Source organism: Etheostoma cragini, chromosome 5 (genome assembly GCF_013103735.1).
Source record: "Etheostoma cragini isolate CJK2018 chromosome 5, CSU_Ecrag_1.0, whole genome shotgun sequence".
NCBI classification, from domain to species: Eukaryota; Metazoa; Chordata; class Actinopteri; order Perciformes; family Percidae; genus Etheostoma; species Etheostoma cragini.
In genome coordinates this window covers 26,772,700-26,791,491 of record NC_048411.1, presented here as the reverse complement: position 1 = coordinate 26,791,491, position 18,792 = coordinate 26,772,700, and the positions used below count along the sequence as shown (strand labels likewise).

General features: G+C 39.8%; 1 protein-coding gene across 3 annotated transcripts in view; it reads left to right on the top strand.

The window, feature by feature from the left end:
* The window catches only part of fras1 (Fraser extracellular matrix complex subunit 1), a 225,099-nt gene that overhangs the window by 44,107 nt on the left and 162,200 nt on the right, over positions 1 to 18,792 (top strand). The window lies entirely within an intron of this gene.

Here is an 18,792-nt window from a genome sequence, read left to right as displayed (position 1 = left end):
TAAAAGTGGCTTGATTACTGCAGTTTTCAGGGCCTGTGGAAAGATACCTGAAAGAAGAGATGTGTTCACAATCTGTAGTATGTAGGTTTTTATTTAAATTTATGAAACTATGTGGGAGTTTTTCAATAATTTGAAACTAGCTTACTGTATATGAGATGGTGGTCTTTTATTGATTTTCTCTCTGAGAATATAAGAGTTTTTGTAGGCTGCAGGAGCAGCCTACATGACTCGGCTAACTCTGCCGACATATGTTTACATATTTCCCATAACTTGTACTGTTGTGCCTCCAGGCACCTGCTGCCTCGCCGAGGGCCAAATATCCAATCGCTGCTCTGTCTGTCTGCTTCTGCTAGATAACACAAGGCATCACAGTGTTCTGCCTGTCTGCCTTCCAAAGTGAGATTTCTGTATTTTGACAGGCTGTGGACAGAGCCGTCCTGCAGCTCTGTGTTTACTGCGTTTGCATGGCAGGACAAACTTGTCTCACCTTGTCTCTCCACCTTTGAACATTAATTTATTTGCTGACCAATGGGCAGTTGACATTTAGCACTTTGTAAGGACCGTGTATCAGTGAGTTTGCATGATCTAGCCTAATATATGAATTAATGAATTTTTTTTTTTTTTCACATTTAAATGGCCCAATCCATTACCACATTACATGTAATGCAACAATACAACATATAAATATATCAGCATTATAGCATACTGTATATTATATTGAAATCATTTTAGTAATGTTATAAGAATTAAGTCATCATTTTTAGAAATTATATAATAAGTCTTAATTATTTGACAAAAATCCTGAGAGTAAAGCTCTAGTTTTACAAAAACAGCCATAATAAGAGAGTACAGTCATTATATTTTAGAGAACAAAGTCATAGTTTGTGCATGTCACAAGTTTACAAAGGGAAAAAGTCCAAAGTCCACCCCAAAGGGACTTATCATCTCCAACAGAAAACATTGTTCGGCTCCAAACAGCTCTATTGTAATCCGGCCTTTACTTCTGTGAAAAACATGCATCACTTTGTTACTATGCACTGAATCTAGGATTCGGGTTTGGATTCAACCGAATATTGGGCTTTTTGACGGGTTCCATTTCTGCCGAACCTTAGAATTGTTTTCCACCACACCCTACGCTAATACTACACACACTATGCTGGTTGATGTAGTAATGATAATGTTTATACAGGTTTATGTTTTTTTTTCCTTACGTTTTTTTGTCTTGTTATAACTCAGTTGAGTAAAAAAATCACTGACTTGAGTTTCAGCTGCGTCACTGCAAGATTTGCAGTGCAGGAAAATAACTTCATATACTTCTTCCAATCATAACATCCACATGCTGATTCTTTGTCTTCTTTAAATTGGATTTTGTCCAATAGCTTGGGTAATGTCCACGCTTTATGTATATTGGTATCAAACATCTTTTTTTATCTCCCTGTACATATATGACAATCATCCTGAAATCATCCTAACACACAAAATAGCATATGCAAATTCATGCATTTTGTAGTTTAAGCTTAAAGAAACCCTGGTATGGTCCTGACAGAAGTCGCTGCCATTAACAAACAGCCTGTATGAGATGTATTCAATGGAATGTGGATGTCGCGGTCCCTCAGTGGCGGACATGTCCCTTGTTATTGGTCCCTGAAGTGCAGCATAATGCCAGTGTTCATCACAGTGTCTGTTCTCTCCCGGCTGTCCTCCCTGAGGCATGTTGAGCATGTGTGTAATAGGAGTCCGCAGTGAGCTCCACCAATCAGAGCATCGTCACAGAGTCCATTCAGCTGTCTGCTGATTACAACAAGTGGATTATTGAACGGAGACAATGAAATACAAAACCTTAAATAGCTTCAGATGTAGACACAATGGTCATCAAACTATTTTTCAATTAACCATTTATTCTTTAGTTTTCAGAGTCCAAGGTGACATCTTGTCTAGCTTGTTTTGTTTGACCAACAGTTTTAAACCTAAAGATGTTCAATTTACAATAAAAGTAAACTTAAAAAAGTCCTAAAAATTGTAACCGAGGTTTTTAATATAGTAATCGTTCATTTTAAACAAACATGGAACGTGAGGGGGTTTGATGGCTAAAAGCTTCAGGAGAAAGTTTAAATTTGGCAGTTTTGTCACTTTCAAAATAGGGAAAATTTGCTTATTTGAGGGATTTTCCAATACAATGAAGGGAAATCTTAATACTGCAGCATACAATGATATTTAAATTCTATTGTCTAAACTTTATGTTTGTCCCTTCCCTGTTTCAATGCCCCCCCCCCCCTGCACAAAGCCCGCTCCATACATAAATAAATGGATTTCCCAGTATGTTTTGGAAGAACTGGACTGGCCTGCACAGAACTCTGACCTCAACTCCAAAAGGTATGAATGACAAGAACAAGAAGATCTTAAAAAGGGTGTGCTAAATGCTTTTTCGGGTGCAGTAAGATTAGCTGGCATGGGGAGGAAGTCATCTTTGATTTCATCTTTCTGTTATTTCTCACCCCAGTGCCTCGGGGCTTCTTGTGGATAACTTTCACTTTCATGCTTTACATACGTTTCCTTCACAACTTCCATGTATGATGCTGCCACGTTTTTACTACACACTTTCTAAATTCATGCAGCTCCATCTCCAAAAGAAAAATGGGATGACAAATCATGTTGTGCTTTCTTTTCATCTGTCAAAAAAGGCAGTGAATGCGCCGCTAATGAGACAGCTGAAGGACACTGTGGACTGCCACATTACAATATAGAAATTTGCTAGCAGCACTAATGCTAGAAACACACAAGAGGTGAAAGAGAGATGAATAGTGGAGTTAAATTCCCTTGATCTAAATAAAAACGAAAAGATTAAAGAGGCATATTCAAGCATTAATGATGCTCCATCCACCTCACACTGTTCATCAGATGCTTTTTCACTGTGAGGACTTTTACTCGTCAAATATAAAGATGACTCTTTGCTCTCTGTTCAGAGCTACACTTCAGTTAATGCCATCGTAGTGACAACACCCACCTACATGTTAACTGACTGACGTGAGGATGAAGACTATCATCCAGGGTTGATAATACAGGATGAAAGCATAACAGCTTTCAGACTCCTGCAAAAAGCAAACATCCTCAAACAACTATCTTCAAAACAAACTCCAGATTAATCCAGATCCTTTACTTCAGTTATCTATGCAGCATATTATGTTTGATTTTTTATATAACAGTAATCTGAACAAGTAATTAGTCCAATATGTGCAGTGATGTTTGCATTGATTTTAATTGGCCTAAAAATAAGTCTAAGCCACCTCTTGCTGTTTCATCTGATACTTCTTCTTCACTGCAAAGACCTTCAACTCTCAAATGTAAAGCAGACTTTTCTTTAAAAGGCACATTTAAATAAATCATATCTGTCTGCTGCAGTACTCGCCTTACTGACAGAGGACGTACACTGTCAAAATAGATTCTGCAGCAGTGATGGAAGGATTACTTAGATCTAAAGTAGGAAAGCAATACTTGTCTTCTTTGTACTTCTTTGTGTAAGTAAAATGTACCTAAAAATACACAGTATATAAAAGTTTGTGTTTTATTCATTGAAGTTCAACCACCTAAAAACAATCTCAAATATTTTTCAAAATATTAGCAAATTAACATTAAAGTCCCTTAGAGTAATACATGTCTCTAACTCCAGTTTTTGTTAAGCCTCAGGCAATAGCTGGTTGTTCTACGTCCCTTTGTCCGTCTGGCCGTCCATCCGTCCGTCCCTCCATATGAATGCAATATCTCAGGAACACCTTGAGGACATTTTTTACAATTTGGCACAAGCATCTACATGAACTGATTCGATATTAGTGTTCAAAGTCAATGTCCCTGTTACCTCACAAAGCGCTTTCTTCATATCCGAAAGGTCTGTGCTCAACTTCATTGTGACATCATAATGTTCTGCAAAAATGTTTTTCAGGTTATTATTCAATGCAGTAACTCAAGAACAGAAAGGTAGACATTTAGTCAGTGAAGATGTGTGTGAAGCATCCAGGTATCACCAAAAATACCGTTAATAGGCCTCCCATTTCACAACATTTCACTTCACTACATAAAATTTAAGTCTGGATGTAAACTGAATTTGAGTGGTAGGCGGATGCATACAACCATGAGGTGGTAATTCTAGTTTATAGTAAAGTATGTGTTGGAAAACCACTCTTCCCTAGTTCAGTGTTGGAATGAGAAACATTTAAAGCTGTTGTTTAGTTGTTGACTTTGAACATGGCCTTATTGATGAAAACACGGGTCTACTGATGTTTCTAGATGTCAGCTATGACCTCTAACCTTTTCATATATGTCTCACTGAGAATGGAAGGGCATTGTGGTACCTAGATGACATTTTTCAATAAGATGAGCATATGTTCTATTTCTCAGATAAATGTAGTGGGAATAGAAAATGCAATAAGTGTAGGTGTGTAAAAGTTACTTTCCATTTCTGCTGCGGTGCGCCGCATGCTAAATATTCAGTCCTGACTGAGAATTAATTTGAAACCCTTTCCCTCCTCCCTTCATGGTTTCCCTCCCTGTGTCACAAAACCATTTGAGCTAAGACAGATATATACAGTACGGGACATTGGCAGTTTCCTTTATGAAACCACAAATAGTTGGCTTGCAGTATCAGGTTTGCTGCTGTGACATAGGCCACGCCAGGAGTGGCTGTCATCTGATTCATAATGGCCGCCTGCCCGTTGCTGCTTATCGGCATCAGGAAAACATTCCTGGCGTCGTTGAGCAGTGACAATGTCTGTTATTAATTATTTTTTTGTTTGAACATGTACATTTTGTCATTTATACATATCCAGTTTAATCCATCTGGCAAAATAACTCCCTGCCTGGTGACTTTTATTTTCCCCCTGGATATCCAGTTACAAAGTGAAAGTTAAAATAGCCGTTTCATGGCGCCCAGCTGCAGCTGTTTTTTCAGCCGGTGCCTGGAAAGTCTTTGCCACCAAAATACTCTGGGTTGGAGGCAGAGGGACCGTCTGTGGAGTCATCACAGAGCTTTACTAAATATGGACGGGGCTGTCATAGATTCACATGAGCACCTGCTCGTGCCAGCAGCCCCTGCAGCGGGAGGGGTTCAGCTAACTGTATTAGCACACCAGTTACACATGAAAGCAAAGTGTAGAAATAGAAAAAATGTAAAGAGAGATAACAAAGACAACCAAACTCTTATTTTAAATTTTAAGAAACTGTTATAAGAAAGAGTCTCAAAGTCAGAAAAAGCAAGATAAGAAATATAAAAACACATGGAAGAAAAAATTATTTCCGAACAGCAGAGCAACCTTCCATCTCTGTAACCCAAAATCTCATCTCTTAAACAAATACGTCAGGCCCCCCCACCGAGACACACACTCTGTGCCCCAAGTATTCCTCCTCTGCTGCCTCTAATATGCATCAATTTGTTCCAAAAAAATCCCTTCCACCTTTTTTCCTCAGCTCTTTATTTTCTCAGCCAGCACTTTTCTGCTGAACACGATTTTTCTTGAAGGTCACAGGAGTATTGTGTTTTGCCTAGTGTCAGGACACAATGGTGAAGACTCTTACTTGCTATCGATTGGATGTAAAGTGAGTGGTATGGAAATTTTGGTAGTGTACCATTACACTTTTGTACACTGGATATTCTTTCAAAAGTCAGCTTCTGTGTAATTTTATTTGCTTAATATCAGTGCTAACTGATTAATGTTCTTGGCCACTAGGGGGCAGAAGAACTTTGCAACAAGCTGAAGTACACTCCTCTGACATATTATTGCCTTTTAAGGCTGTAATGGCTGATGTGTTAGCAAACAGTCACCTATTTACACAAAATAACAATCATTCAGTTAGAACCATGTTTGCATCCACCTGAAATCCAATATTTTTCATATTTGGCTCTTTGGCTGCTAGATGTTCCAATATATTCACCAGCTAGTCTCTTAACTTTGTCTGTCTGCTGTTTGGTGCTGGGCAGACAGTGTATAGTGGGTTCATCTGGGGCTTGAATGAATGAAACATGCTTGATAAGAGCGCTGAGATGGAACTCATTCAAAGTGGAGTAAAACCCCAAAAGGAGCTAAAAGAGGCTAAAAAGCTTCATAGACCTGCAGAATCAGTGATAATTGATTTTGTGACTACCAGAGATACTTTTCATGTTACACATTTCTTTCCACCGTTAATATCGGTAATAGAAGTGGAGCTTTAAAGAGAAAGACAGACATCTTGGCAGTTAAACGTTTTTTTCTTGGGTTAACAGGAGATATTAGCACCTGTTCTGGCCACTCAGTGTGGCATTAAAGTTTAAGAAAGACTAACTCCTCAAATTACTGAGAAGGCAAACATTGCAGCTTAGCTATAAGTACAACCTGATCCATTAATCTAGACAAGCATTGTGAATACCTTCCAATCTTCGTTCTTGAAATCCTAGAAGGGATTTACAGCGCCTATTTGTCTATGAATGGTTGTGTAGCCATTAAAAAATAGATGTTTTGCATGTGTACTTTTCCCACTAACGCCTGCATTTGGGAGCCACACACACAGATTTGTAATAAACTTTTAGGAGCAATGAATTGAACAATGTGTTAGCTCTCTATCATGCCTTATATCAGATTGACCAACTTGTGGTTTTGCAAGAAAGAGCTTAAACAAAATGATTACATCTATCTGAACACTTAAACTGTAAGGGAAGTTGGGATGTTGGTTTCAAATTTTTTAGGGCCATATCTAACTGCTCACTGCTGCTATTATTAGATCAAAACAGACGCAACACATTTAATCAAAGCTTAAAATAAAAGATGTCGGTAAAAAATGGCATCTTCCAATCAATCACTTTTGGAAAAAAACGAATGCCTGCATGATTGGAGATGTACCACACACAATGTCTCACATTAAAACTATTTTTAAAATTATGTGTGGATTACATTAGCATATTAATTTAAGCTGCAGTGGAGCCTATAAGGACTTGAGTCTCAGTATAGCTGCACAGCATGATGCTGCATTGCTAATTTGAGCTGGTCCCTGATTTGTCTCTAGACTTGAGGATTCAAGCAGAGGCTTGTGTGACCCCCTCTGTTCTCTGATTTAGGATTCTCTTTATGGCTCAGGAGTTGCATGTTTAGGTTGAACATGCAGTATGAGGATTGCGTTGACTTGTGTCACATGAAGCTGAAAGAGAAAGGACTCCTACTGAGTTACAGTACCACAGTACCACTGACAAAAGCTGTCATTGTTTCTATCTCCTTGCTTTTATATTGTGAAAGCCCTATCAACACTTTCTATTATTTACAGTAGGAGAGTTGTTTAAGGTATACAACTACAATATTGGATTTAATACATGGGGTAATTTCTATTAGGTTTTGTCCAAGCTGCGTGTCCACTAAACATGCAAATTAATGGATTAGGGGAACCTGAATTTATATTAATGTAGCTGTCCTGTAAATCCTCTAAATGCGCAGATGCTGCATTAAGTTTTGTGCTGTTTGAGTATTTTTTATGGAAAGTTTTGTCTGTTTATTTCTACCTATCACGAGTAAATCATAGAAAGTATGAAAATAAACTGAAAACTTCATAACGTTGGTAAGATGTGTTAGATTAGTGGAACAGTACTTTAATAAGGAACCCCTGCTTTTTTTCTTGAGTCTGAAGCCTGAACAAGCTCTAAAGATTCCTCAAACCTCTTGTAAATTACTGACAAGTATCTTAAAAAATGTCACACTGGCTCATTCGCTTTGAGGTCTGGATGCTGTGTTCACTTGACAGGTGACTACTGCAAATTGCTCTCTGAGGGATATTGATCGGATGTGATGACCTTTAGAGATAACTCCCTTAAGGTTATTGGACTGATGCAGACACTCGATTTTCTTTACAAGGCTTTTGGGGGCTGTTACATGTGTACATTGATCAGGTTCTCTGCAGGTCATTGAAAAAGTTTTAAAATAATAAATAGTGTCCCCTTCATAATGAACTGTAATAACAGGGGATGCTTTATTTTTTGATTTAGCACCATCATCAGGTCAGAATTTGATTTTGTCCAAGTTATGTTTAGTTTTAGTTTAACTAGCAAAGGGAAAACCACCACAAAGTCCATGTGTCTTGCATATAGGAGATGTGGGGGGTGCCTATGGTTATACTTGATAAACATCAGTATGTTAACATCATTGTGAAATGCTGACAGCATTTAGCTCAAAATAGTCTACCACTGTGCCTAATTACAGCCTGACAGAGCCACGGCAGTCAAGACTTTGCATGTACTTTATATATAATGGTTCTAGTAATATAATTATAGTTGTGTTTTGCTAAACATTGTGTGATACTGTCATATTCGTCTATTCAATTCTGTTGTTTTTCTTAGATGTCTGTCCCAAAACATTTTCTAGGAATTTTGGGAATCACTTCTTGCGGCATTCTGGGAAAGATAGCAGGTGACGTGAGGGTAACTCATGCTGCAAGAGGTGTTGCGCATCTCCCTGGGCGGCAACAAAAAGCTTGTCGCCCTTTGATCTCCCAACATCGCCATCCTTAGACCCAATGCAAGAGAAAACAATTGAGTGATCACGCCAACGCCATTTCTTGTTGGTTGATGTGGGAATGTCAGCACATGTAGGCGTAGCCAGTATTGCTCATTAGCAAGACCGTACAAAGGAGGAACCTCAGCAATAAGGATCTTCTTCACAGACACTTTCTCAAAAACTGATGTGAGGAGGTGATGTTGGTTGGCTTGTTAACATTGAGGTAAACACAGACTTAGTCTGTAGTACACTATTTTATTTGGTTTAATCTTATTTGTGATTCCTCCAGTTTGCATTCTTTCAATACCAAAATCGCTCCTTAACATCTGTGAAGTTGTATATTTCAAGTGATCTTCATCCCCTCTCTTGCAATCACTGCGATCATAGCATCATCAATCCACTGGACTCAAACTCACCCTCGACCCACCCAAATCTATAGTGGCATAACAGCCTGTAATGCTACAGAAATTACGGGGCCGGCACAGCAGTCATGCTTCGTCCTCATCATAATTGCAGCTTTCAGATCTGTTTCGTGATGTCTTCTGCCAAATAATTACCGCAACACTGTGCCCACTGGGGGGAGAGAAAGTACATGGCTGACTACTTCTTGGCTCTTGTTTCTCATCTAAGTCATTCAACACTGCACAGTTTGTTGGCTGGCTTCCCTCTGTAAAGACTTTTGAAGCCAGGTCTGTGACTTGAAAGGCTGGCAGCACAACATCTGGGAGCAAAGCTGCAGAGAACCTATCTTTCACTGTATTTCTCACAGAAGAGGAGCTGCCCCTTTTCACAGCCTGAGGGGGGGGGGGGAATAAAACATGTGTTCCATGACTTTTATGTCATCACACACTAATAAATCCATTCATCCCTCATATCTTTATTCTGACAGCTAGATATCAGTGCATATGGCAGTCTGTTAAATTAACTGCAAAATCAAAGGAGTGGATGTCGAAACATTGAAACACAAGACCATCCAGCGCTCATCACATGTTTTATTGCCTTCACGCTAATGCTTTAGGAAATCAAGTAAAGCCTGACAGATATGACAAGACAAGTTTTAGAAGAAGACCTTTCTCAGTCATTAAAGTTATCATGCCGAATAAAAGCATATGGTTCAAATAAATATCTGTCTGCAGCAATAATGTAGGTGCAGGAAACAATATGCATACTTGGATACATACTTGGATTATCAGTCACCCTAGGGGGAAAAGCATTATCACACACACACACACACACACACACACACACACACACAGCACTCCTGTTAATACAACTACACAGCTTGGTGCTTGCAACATCTCGTGTTTTTGAAGGAACTTAACAGTGGGGTTGCAGGGGCTGTTTGAAGAGTGTGTGTGTGCGTGTGTGTGTGTGTGTGTGCGTGTGTGTGTGTGTGCGTGGGGGGGGGGCGTCTATGGCAGACAGGGTTTGTGTTTGTGCAACGACTCTTGAAATAAAAATGTAGACAAAACCTGCCCAAAAGGAAGATACAGCCTGCAGGGTCTGAGCTGCTGAGCACAAACCCAATTATAGAGCAGGGAGAATGACGATTGGATTATACACACACACACCCACACACACACACATACACACACACACACATACACACTTTAGCCCATTTAGCTTCTGTAACAGTAGCTATACTCCACCTATCCTGATCAAGACCTTAAAAGCTTAAAAGCGCACTGAAAGGAGGAACAACAGGGTTGTATTATTATGTGTGTTTGTGAGTGTGTGTCTGGATTTTATTGGGTGTAATATACTTATTCAAATGGTTAAGACACACACACACACACAGTGCAGGTTGTTTGAAAAAGTGAAATGTATGGTGTGTGTAGTTAATCCTCTTAGTGGTTTTCCTGTGAAGACTCTTGCCCTGTATGTTTATATTTCTCTCTTATTCACCACAGTAACTGTTTAGCTCCCATCGTGCCAGTTTTTTACTAGCTGCTCTGTAGTAAGGGAATTTAATTCATATAAAAATATGAATGAGAACAGTTTTCCACGGAAAAGGAGCTCTCTTCTAACCTCATTATGCGTGTAGGTCATGGGTGTAGATGCTATAGCCAACTAAACCCCCTTGAAGACGGGAGCTGGTTTCTGAACCCTTCACTGGAAGCAGGTTGTTACTCTTACAGTAATTAGTTAGCACAGTTAAGGCCTACACATACCAGCATTTTAAAAAAGCTATATGTCATGGTAATTTCAATTGAATTGCCATATTCAGGGTATTCACATTTTGACGGTCAAAACTGAAATTCACAATGTTGACCAAATAGCAAACCATCTTGACAATTCTACTCCGATAAGTAGAATTTCAAAAGTTTTATTTGGAGCAAAAACAAAACTCACAGGCAACAGTTTCCAAATCAACAGGCAATGGAACAAATACACAGGGAATCAGAAAAACAGGAATACTGGAAAACTGAGACAAGACTGTCACTACCCAATGTGAGTTAAGGGCAGATGTGAGTCGCGCATGCGGCACTTTGCAGCACGTAGCCTACAAGATGCTAACGAGAGACTACTGTAATGTCAAAAAAAAAAAGACCTACATAGTTTATTCACTGCTGGCTACATAATAGCAATCAAACACAACAAAGGCTGTCACTGGAATGGCGTTTTGAGCTAACGTTAGCAATCAAACAATCATAGATAGCCAAAACGTTTTTGGAATGATTTCCATCTTCTGTTATTGTTTGTAATAAGAAGTTTTGGGTATGACACATTATGCTATGAACGTTTAATCTGTTTATGCGCAACACACATCTGCACTCGACTTACATCGGGTAGTGACAAAGACGGTGAGTATCAAAATAAAACAGGAAGTGGAAAAATAGACAGAACACATAATAGGTACTTGAAACAAACTTGAAACAGGATGTGACACCCGCAAAGTGTGTGTGTGTGTGTGTTACTTAAGGCATTTGCAGTGTGTGTTTGCAGTTTTTGACACTCAGCTTAACACTGCTCTAATTGCCTTTTCCTGCTCAGCGCACTCACACACTTATACTAAATGGCATATGTTATTTTTGTTGTGTAGCTCAGAGGGGTAGAGGGCCTGTTGCTAAACTAGATGGTGTCACACACACACACACACACACACACACACACACAGCTGCTGCTCTTCTCATTCAGACAGCAGTATGCCTTGTTTCCTGTGTCGGATTCCCTTTGGCTGCTTAGGCTGTTAGGGAGCTGCCCCTCATACATCCTCGTGTGTGTGTGTGTGTGGTCTGTTTAGTCGGTTTGCACCCATAAAGAGTTACGTGCAAACTTTCCGGACTGCTTTTACAAGGGTTTTAGTTTTTTATCAACTGCTGCTTCTTGAACTTGCTGCATCATATTTCTGGAATCAGATGCACGTATGTAGCTGCTTTGGAATTTCTTTGCTCCTCACTAAACTACTGCCACACTTTTACACCCTGAAAGGAAAGTTTTGTTAAGTTTCCAACCTCTGCCAGAAGGTAGAAGGATCAGACTGATGTCTAGCTATAGAGACAATGTTTTGTCTAAACAGAGCACTTACAGTTGCACTTGCAGTTACATGCACAGTTTCAGTCTGTTCAGTCCACTACACAATAATGAGGGTAGATAGGACATCCTCAAGTCATACTCCCATTCTTTTTTTACATCAGGGTGATGTCAGAGTACATCTAGCAAGGCCATCTGACATAGTAATTTAGGGTAGAAACCAGAGCGATTTTTTTGTGTCAAATGATAGTGTAATAGAGTTTCACATGTTTTTATTTAAAAGGCTTACAGTTACATTCATAGCTCTAGGAGATGCAGAGTGTGCTCTGTTGAAATAATACCAAGCACTTGATTCATGCAAAAAAAAAACATAACGGCTAAATGTTTAAGCAAATGTAGACGTACCGTGACATGCTGCTCCTCTAACGGAGGCTTGATGATGTCTTTGAAAAAACTCTGACTGTATTAAAATCAATGCGTCTTTTCACGACGGGTTTAGCTGTTTAGCGATTTTGACTATAAACATTTTTACTTAAAATTCACTTGGACACTACTGAGAGCTTTTTCCCATTTCCATATCACAACATGACTCAGTTGTATAAAGACACAATTGGATTGTAAAACCCATGCACAACATTACAAGGCTCTTAAATATGATTTCTGCGTACATTTGATTGATCACAGAAATCATTATGAAGTGGTGGATGTCATGCCTGCTGGATATTGGTCCAGTGCTAAAATTGTTGACCCTCTCCACACTTTAATGCAAGATAACAAGACAACTTAGTTAATGTTGAAGCTAAAATTCTCACTCATTCATCGATACCTAAATCTGTGTAGTCTTCTTGCTTTACAGATTTCACATCTAAAAGATAAAAGAAATGAGCTTTGGACATTTTTAAGAAGGTTTTATGTGTCACAATTATGACGCTTAGAAATGATGAAAGATACTCAACATTGACCTGTAGCACAGTTTTCATGATGTCTCTCTCCCTTACAAAGAAAGAAAAAAACATTGGCAAACAAAAGCTAATGATACTGGCTTAACAGTTAACAGGTAACTGTAGCTTAGTGCAGCCTGTGTTTAATGTTAAAGTGTTCGTATTATGCTCATTTTCAGGTTCCTAATTGTATTTTGAGGTTGTACCAGAATAGGTTTACGTGGTTTCATTTTCAAAAAACACCATATTTTTGTTGTACTGCACATTGCTGCAGATCCTCTTTTCACCCTGTGTGTTTAGCTCTCGGTTTTAGCTACAGAATGAGACATCTCCCTTCTTGACTATCTTTATTGGGAGTTGCACATGTGCAGTAGCTAGGTAAGACAACATGAGCTAGATAGCTCTTTCTCCAACTTTGGTCAGTACAATCCAGGATTAGCAGGGGAACTTCTTCTAAACAAGGGCACACTTGTGGAATACCTGCAGAACGGGGACATGTAAGTAGTTATTTTGAAGATTATGGTGAACTAGTGTGTGTTCTAACAGTGCTTTCCCATTGAGAACGAACTAGCATGCTAGCACTAGCATGCTACGGTTAGCCACCTCGTCTCAGCTAGTGACGTAGAAAGCTGTAGAGATTTTGAACAGCTCACCCGAAAACTAAAGGCAGAGGACATTCAGAAACCGATATCTCACTCAAAACAGCATGGATGTTTGTTTTTTTCAAGTTTGTATGCGTGTGGATGCACCAGAGACACTAAATAACACCCCAAATCCCAGAAAAATAGTTTTTTTTTTAAATAATATGGGCACTTTAAACCTTCCAATCCACTCCAACTTTATTTCTTAAGCACTTTAAAACAACCAAAGTTGACCAAAATGCTGGACAGAAAAATACAAAAATACAACATAATATATATATATATATAACACAAGTAAAATAATACTTGCGCAATAAAAGCAATCCAACTAAATTATTAAATGCAGTAAATTAAGTCAACATCTTACTAGGTATCAAAGGCCACAGAGAAGAGGTGGGTTTTAAGACGTGATTTAAAAACAGACAAAGAAGGGGCTTGTTTAACATGCAGAGGCAGATCATTCTACAATTTTGGAGCCAACACCGCAAAGGCACGGTCCCCTCTGAGCTTCCACTCAGTTTTAGGAACACTCAGGAGCAGCTTATCATCTGACCTGAGAGAGCGTGTTGGTACGTAAGGGCGTTTAAGCTCAGCGAGCTAGGGCGGGGGAAGAACATTCAAGGCTTTAAAAGCAAATAAAAGAATTGAATAGGCAGCCAGTGGAGTGAGGATAAAATGGGAGAAATGTGCTCCAATTTAAGTGTGCCAGTTAAAAGACGTGCTGCAGCATTTTGTACCATCCGGAGACGGGCGATGGAGGACCCACTTGCCCCCACATACAGTGCTTTTTAAGTAATCCAGTCTTGTGGTAACAAAGGCGTGGATTATCGTCTCAAAGCGCTGTCTTGACACTATTGTCTTTTTTCAAACTTAAGCTCCACGTCAACCCCTAGGTTTTTGATGCAAGGTTTAACATACTGTGCCAAGGAACCCAGATCTACGCCCCCAAAAACCCTCACTTCTGTCTTTTCATCATTAAAATTTAAAAAGTTCAGAGTCATCTAGGCCTTTATGTCGTTGAGACACATGAGTAGCAATCTGATGGAGTATGCATCTTTCTTTTTAAGAGGCACATAAATCTGGCTGTCATCTGCGTAACAGTGAAATTAAATACCATGCTTCCTAAGAATTGAACCAAGTGGGAGCAAATAGAGAGAGAAAAGGACCTTGGCTTGGAGTGTGCAACATGACTCAGACTAGCGGCCAGTATGCATGTAAGATTGACAGCCAGCCAATAATCCTGCCAACAAGATCCTCTGACCTTTCCCCTTTTTTTCTGTTAGATGGCTCTGAAATTACAGAAGCAGTTTCATGAAACATTATCCAGCTGGTATTTCTTAGAACAGGATTGCAGTTGTGTTGCAGTGCGGGGCTCCAGCTCTGCTCACAGCTGCTATACGTTAAAATTTGGTTACAGATTCATAAGCTCCTTGCAAGGAATCGGCGACATCAAAAAGGGTCAGAAATGACTTGTTAATCTTTTAACTGAAGTTCTGCATTCCCACGAGGTGGAAAACAGTGATTTAAAAACTTACTCAGCCTCAAATCCCTGGTTACACTGTAGCTGCAGAGATGGAGGGCTGCTATACGCATCACCTAACATGACTTTCACCACGGCTGAGGGGCGAAGCTGATGCATTATTGAAAACCTCGCTAATGTGCACATGATTGTGAAGGCCGAGTGAGAGCTGCAGGTGAATCCCTGAACTGCGAGCCGTCTTTAGTGGATCGCCTTCCGCGTGTTCAGGAATATACATAGGCTAAAAGTGGCTTCAAAGGCTTGCCCACAAAGCTATCTACATATATGAATTATTTACCTTTTGTTTTGTTTGCCTAAAAGCTGTTGTTCTTTTCTCAGAGCTGCAGACTGTTGCTTGTCAAGATGTTAGGTGCTGAAATATATGAGCTGGAGGGACGCTGGTGTGTCTGCAGCTGGCTGAACGCTGTGGGCTGGCAGGAGCAACAAAACAGAAGCAAATTAGATAGATTTGTCTTACAGATTTTAAATTTCGCAACATGAAATCTTTTTGATTGATACAATTGAGTCAGATCAGGGTTAGATGCGAGGAAACATGTTAACTTAATAATGACTGAGTCAAAAGGCCATCATCAAATGATCAAAGGTCCTCAGATTGAATGCCTGCAGCATGCATTATGTATCCTCATAGGCCTGTGAGGTTAAAAACTGTATGCCATTTATTTTCTGTACTTTCTGTTCACCTGCTACTTTGTCACTGTCATTTTTGTCCCCTCTCTTTTTTTTTTTGAAAATAATTTCTTGAATTTGTATCTTTCAAATGTTGATCTTCTAAATCAGACCAAATCTAAAGTGCAATACAAACTTTGGCTGGGCATGGATTTTTCATTAGAACTAATGGCCGTTAAGACAGAGGAGGTGAGTTATTGAGCAATATCCTTTTGATTGTATGTTCATCGTCACAGAGCTGCACAGGGAAAAAATTTTTTATTATATCACAACTGGCCTTGTCATAAACCTTCTTCTGTCAGCCATTACTCTTTCTATTTATGATTGATCTTAAACTGCATCCCTCTGTGGCTGGCTTTTTGTTAACATGTTTTTTTCTGCTTTGGTGTCTTGAAAGTTCAGTAATATTAACAGGCTGTGAGCTGTGAATGTGCGTTTCTATTTTTGACCCCCCTAAATGGGTCAGCAGTTACTGCAGTCTGAAATAATCCAAGCAGAACGGGCCAAAGTTGTTTTCATTTGGTCCCTTCTGCAGCACGCCATCAGGCAAAAGTGGTTTGATATGTTTTCTCCTATCAAGCTTGTGTTTCTATTGCATCTAATCATCTGTTCACTTAAACAACTGATGCATTCTGAAAATCTATTTCTGTAGCAATTCACAAACCAATGTTTTCTATTTCCTCATAATGACTCTTTCACTGTGGCTCCAGTGCTAATTCCTCTGTTTGTGGTGGACCCTGACTCTTTCAGGCCATCTGCTTGACGGTCCAGAACCCATTACGTGCTTGATGCTGATATTTGGCTGCAGGAGTGATAGCAGCTATAGCAGAGTGAGGGCAGACAGCTAGATTAATGGGCTCTGGGAGGCCAATGATCAGCCAGTCATTTGTCATGTCTTACCAGCAGGTCCTTTAATTGGACTGGAGGTATAGGGGGGGGAAGTTGAATCAATGATCTAAGTCACAACTTTTTAAACTAAAGCCTTTACCCCACATGAACATGTGTAGCTATTAGCATAACCATGCTAAAAATGTGTTGGAGCACACAATCTCCCGCTTTACATGCAGATTATGCTGCTGCTAAATAGCTTGTATTGGTGATCAGATGATGGATAACTCACAGAACAGCCATGGAAATTCCTAATTAGACCATTGAGGAACCAGAGTCATCTCCTTTCTCTTTATGGCTGCTTTGAATATTTGCCAAAGTTTTGATTAAGTCAGGCTTTTTGGCAGGGCTTGTGACAGTTTTAGGCGTCCTTCAGTTGGGCCGCGCTATAACTTTCCTTGTTTTCACAGCTTGCCTCACAAGAAATTAGTATATAATCACTTGGCCGGCATTGAAGGAAATTGCGTAGTAAATCAATTAAATGGCAGCAAATGAATACATTTGAATTAATTTCTTGAGCGAATTATTTGGCAAAACAGGAGCGACACAGCTGCACCCCCTAAAAACGGTAAAGCTCCTCGTGCTTCTACTGAAGAACCCAAATGATGCAGCTTGAGAGGAGGCAGTGATAATGAGAAAGCGTCGACAGGCTGGTGGAAGTTACAAGTTAATTTTTTTTGTCAATTTTTTAGGACCTTCTTGACAGGGCATTCCAACCCGGGCCCGCTGCATCGAAAAGTAAACCTCTATATATGGGCGCCCGCTCTACCAACTGAGCCATCCGGGCGTCCACGTTGCAATTGCTTTGTCAAAGATAAAGATAAATTGTTTATTAGTCCCCAATGGGGAAATTACTGCACTACACTCTGTGTACACACTTTTGTTAGTACTCACACAAGGGCCTGAAATACACCCACATGCTCAGGACCTATACATGCACTATACATGGAGAGATGTCAGAGTGAGTGGGCTGCCAGCTGAACCAGCGCCCTGAGCGGTCGGGGGGGTACGGTGCCTTGCTCAAGGGAACCTGGCAGTGCCCAGGAGGTGAACTGGCATCTCTCCAGCCACCAATACACGCTCCCAACTATATGGGGCCATATGGGGATTTGAACCAGTAACCCTCCGGTTCCCAACCCAACTCCCTATGGACTGAGCTACTGCCACCCCAAAGGTGTGTCAGGTGTTGCTCACTTGTTTTTACATACCTAAAAAGATTAAATGGGAAGTTGTGTGTGTGTGTGACTACTTTTTTTCAATTTTTAATTCAGTTTTATTTATAGTATCAAATCATAACAAGAGTTATTGCAAGTCATTTTACAGATAGAGTAGGTCTAGACAACACTCTATAATTTACAAAGACCCTACATTAATTCCCCCATGAGCAAGCAACAATGCGACAGTGGCGAGGAAAAACTCATCTTTGGGAGAAACCTTGGGTGGACAGACCCAGTTTCTTGGTAGGCAGGACGTAGCAGGGCAATGCAGGGCACTGCAGGGCATAGCAGGATGTAGCAGGGCATTGCAGGAATGTAAATGTCGTAACCAGTTTTTTTTTCTTTCTGCTTTAAACTTCTGCAGCTTCAAACCAACACCAGGCTAAAACTGAAACAACGGCTATTTAGCTGTCTTTGATTCGCAGTTTCTATTAATTCACATGGCACAATGTGTATACAATTTTAACACACGGAACACACACACAAACCCTCAAGAATGTGCCTAAGGTTATAGATGGAACTGGGTACTTTTTATGGATCAAACAAAAAAAGAAAGTTTTCTAGTCAGAAATACATGAGTTACCCCTGCTTGAAAACATGTCTTGTTTCAACATTGCATTTTGGTTGACAATGTTTTGGATCTTTGGGCCGCCTCTTCAACTTAATTTCTCTCCATTTGGTTGCTGAATATAAGTGAAAAACGTCAGGCACCAAAATACTTTGACACTCTCATGGATGTTTTAGATTGTTCTAAAGACTCTAGATTGTTTTAGAGTGAATCTAGCCCCATTTGAGTCAGGGCCAGTGAATGTGGTTTGCCGAAACAATCCTAACTCATGTTCGATTGATGGGTTGATTGATTGATTGATTATCAAGAATGAACTGTAATGCTGATGTTGGGGTGGTTTAGATCCATGTATGTGT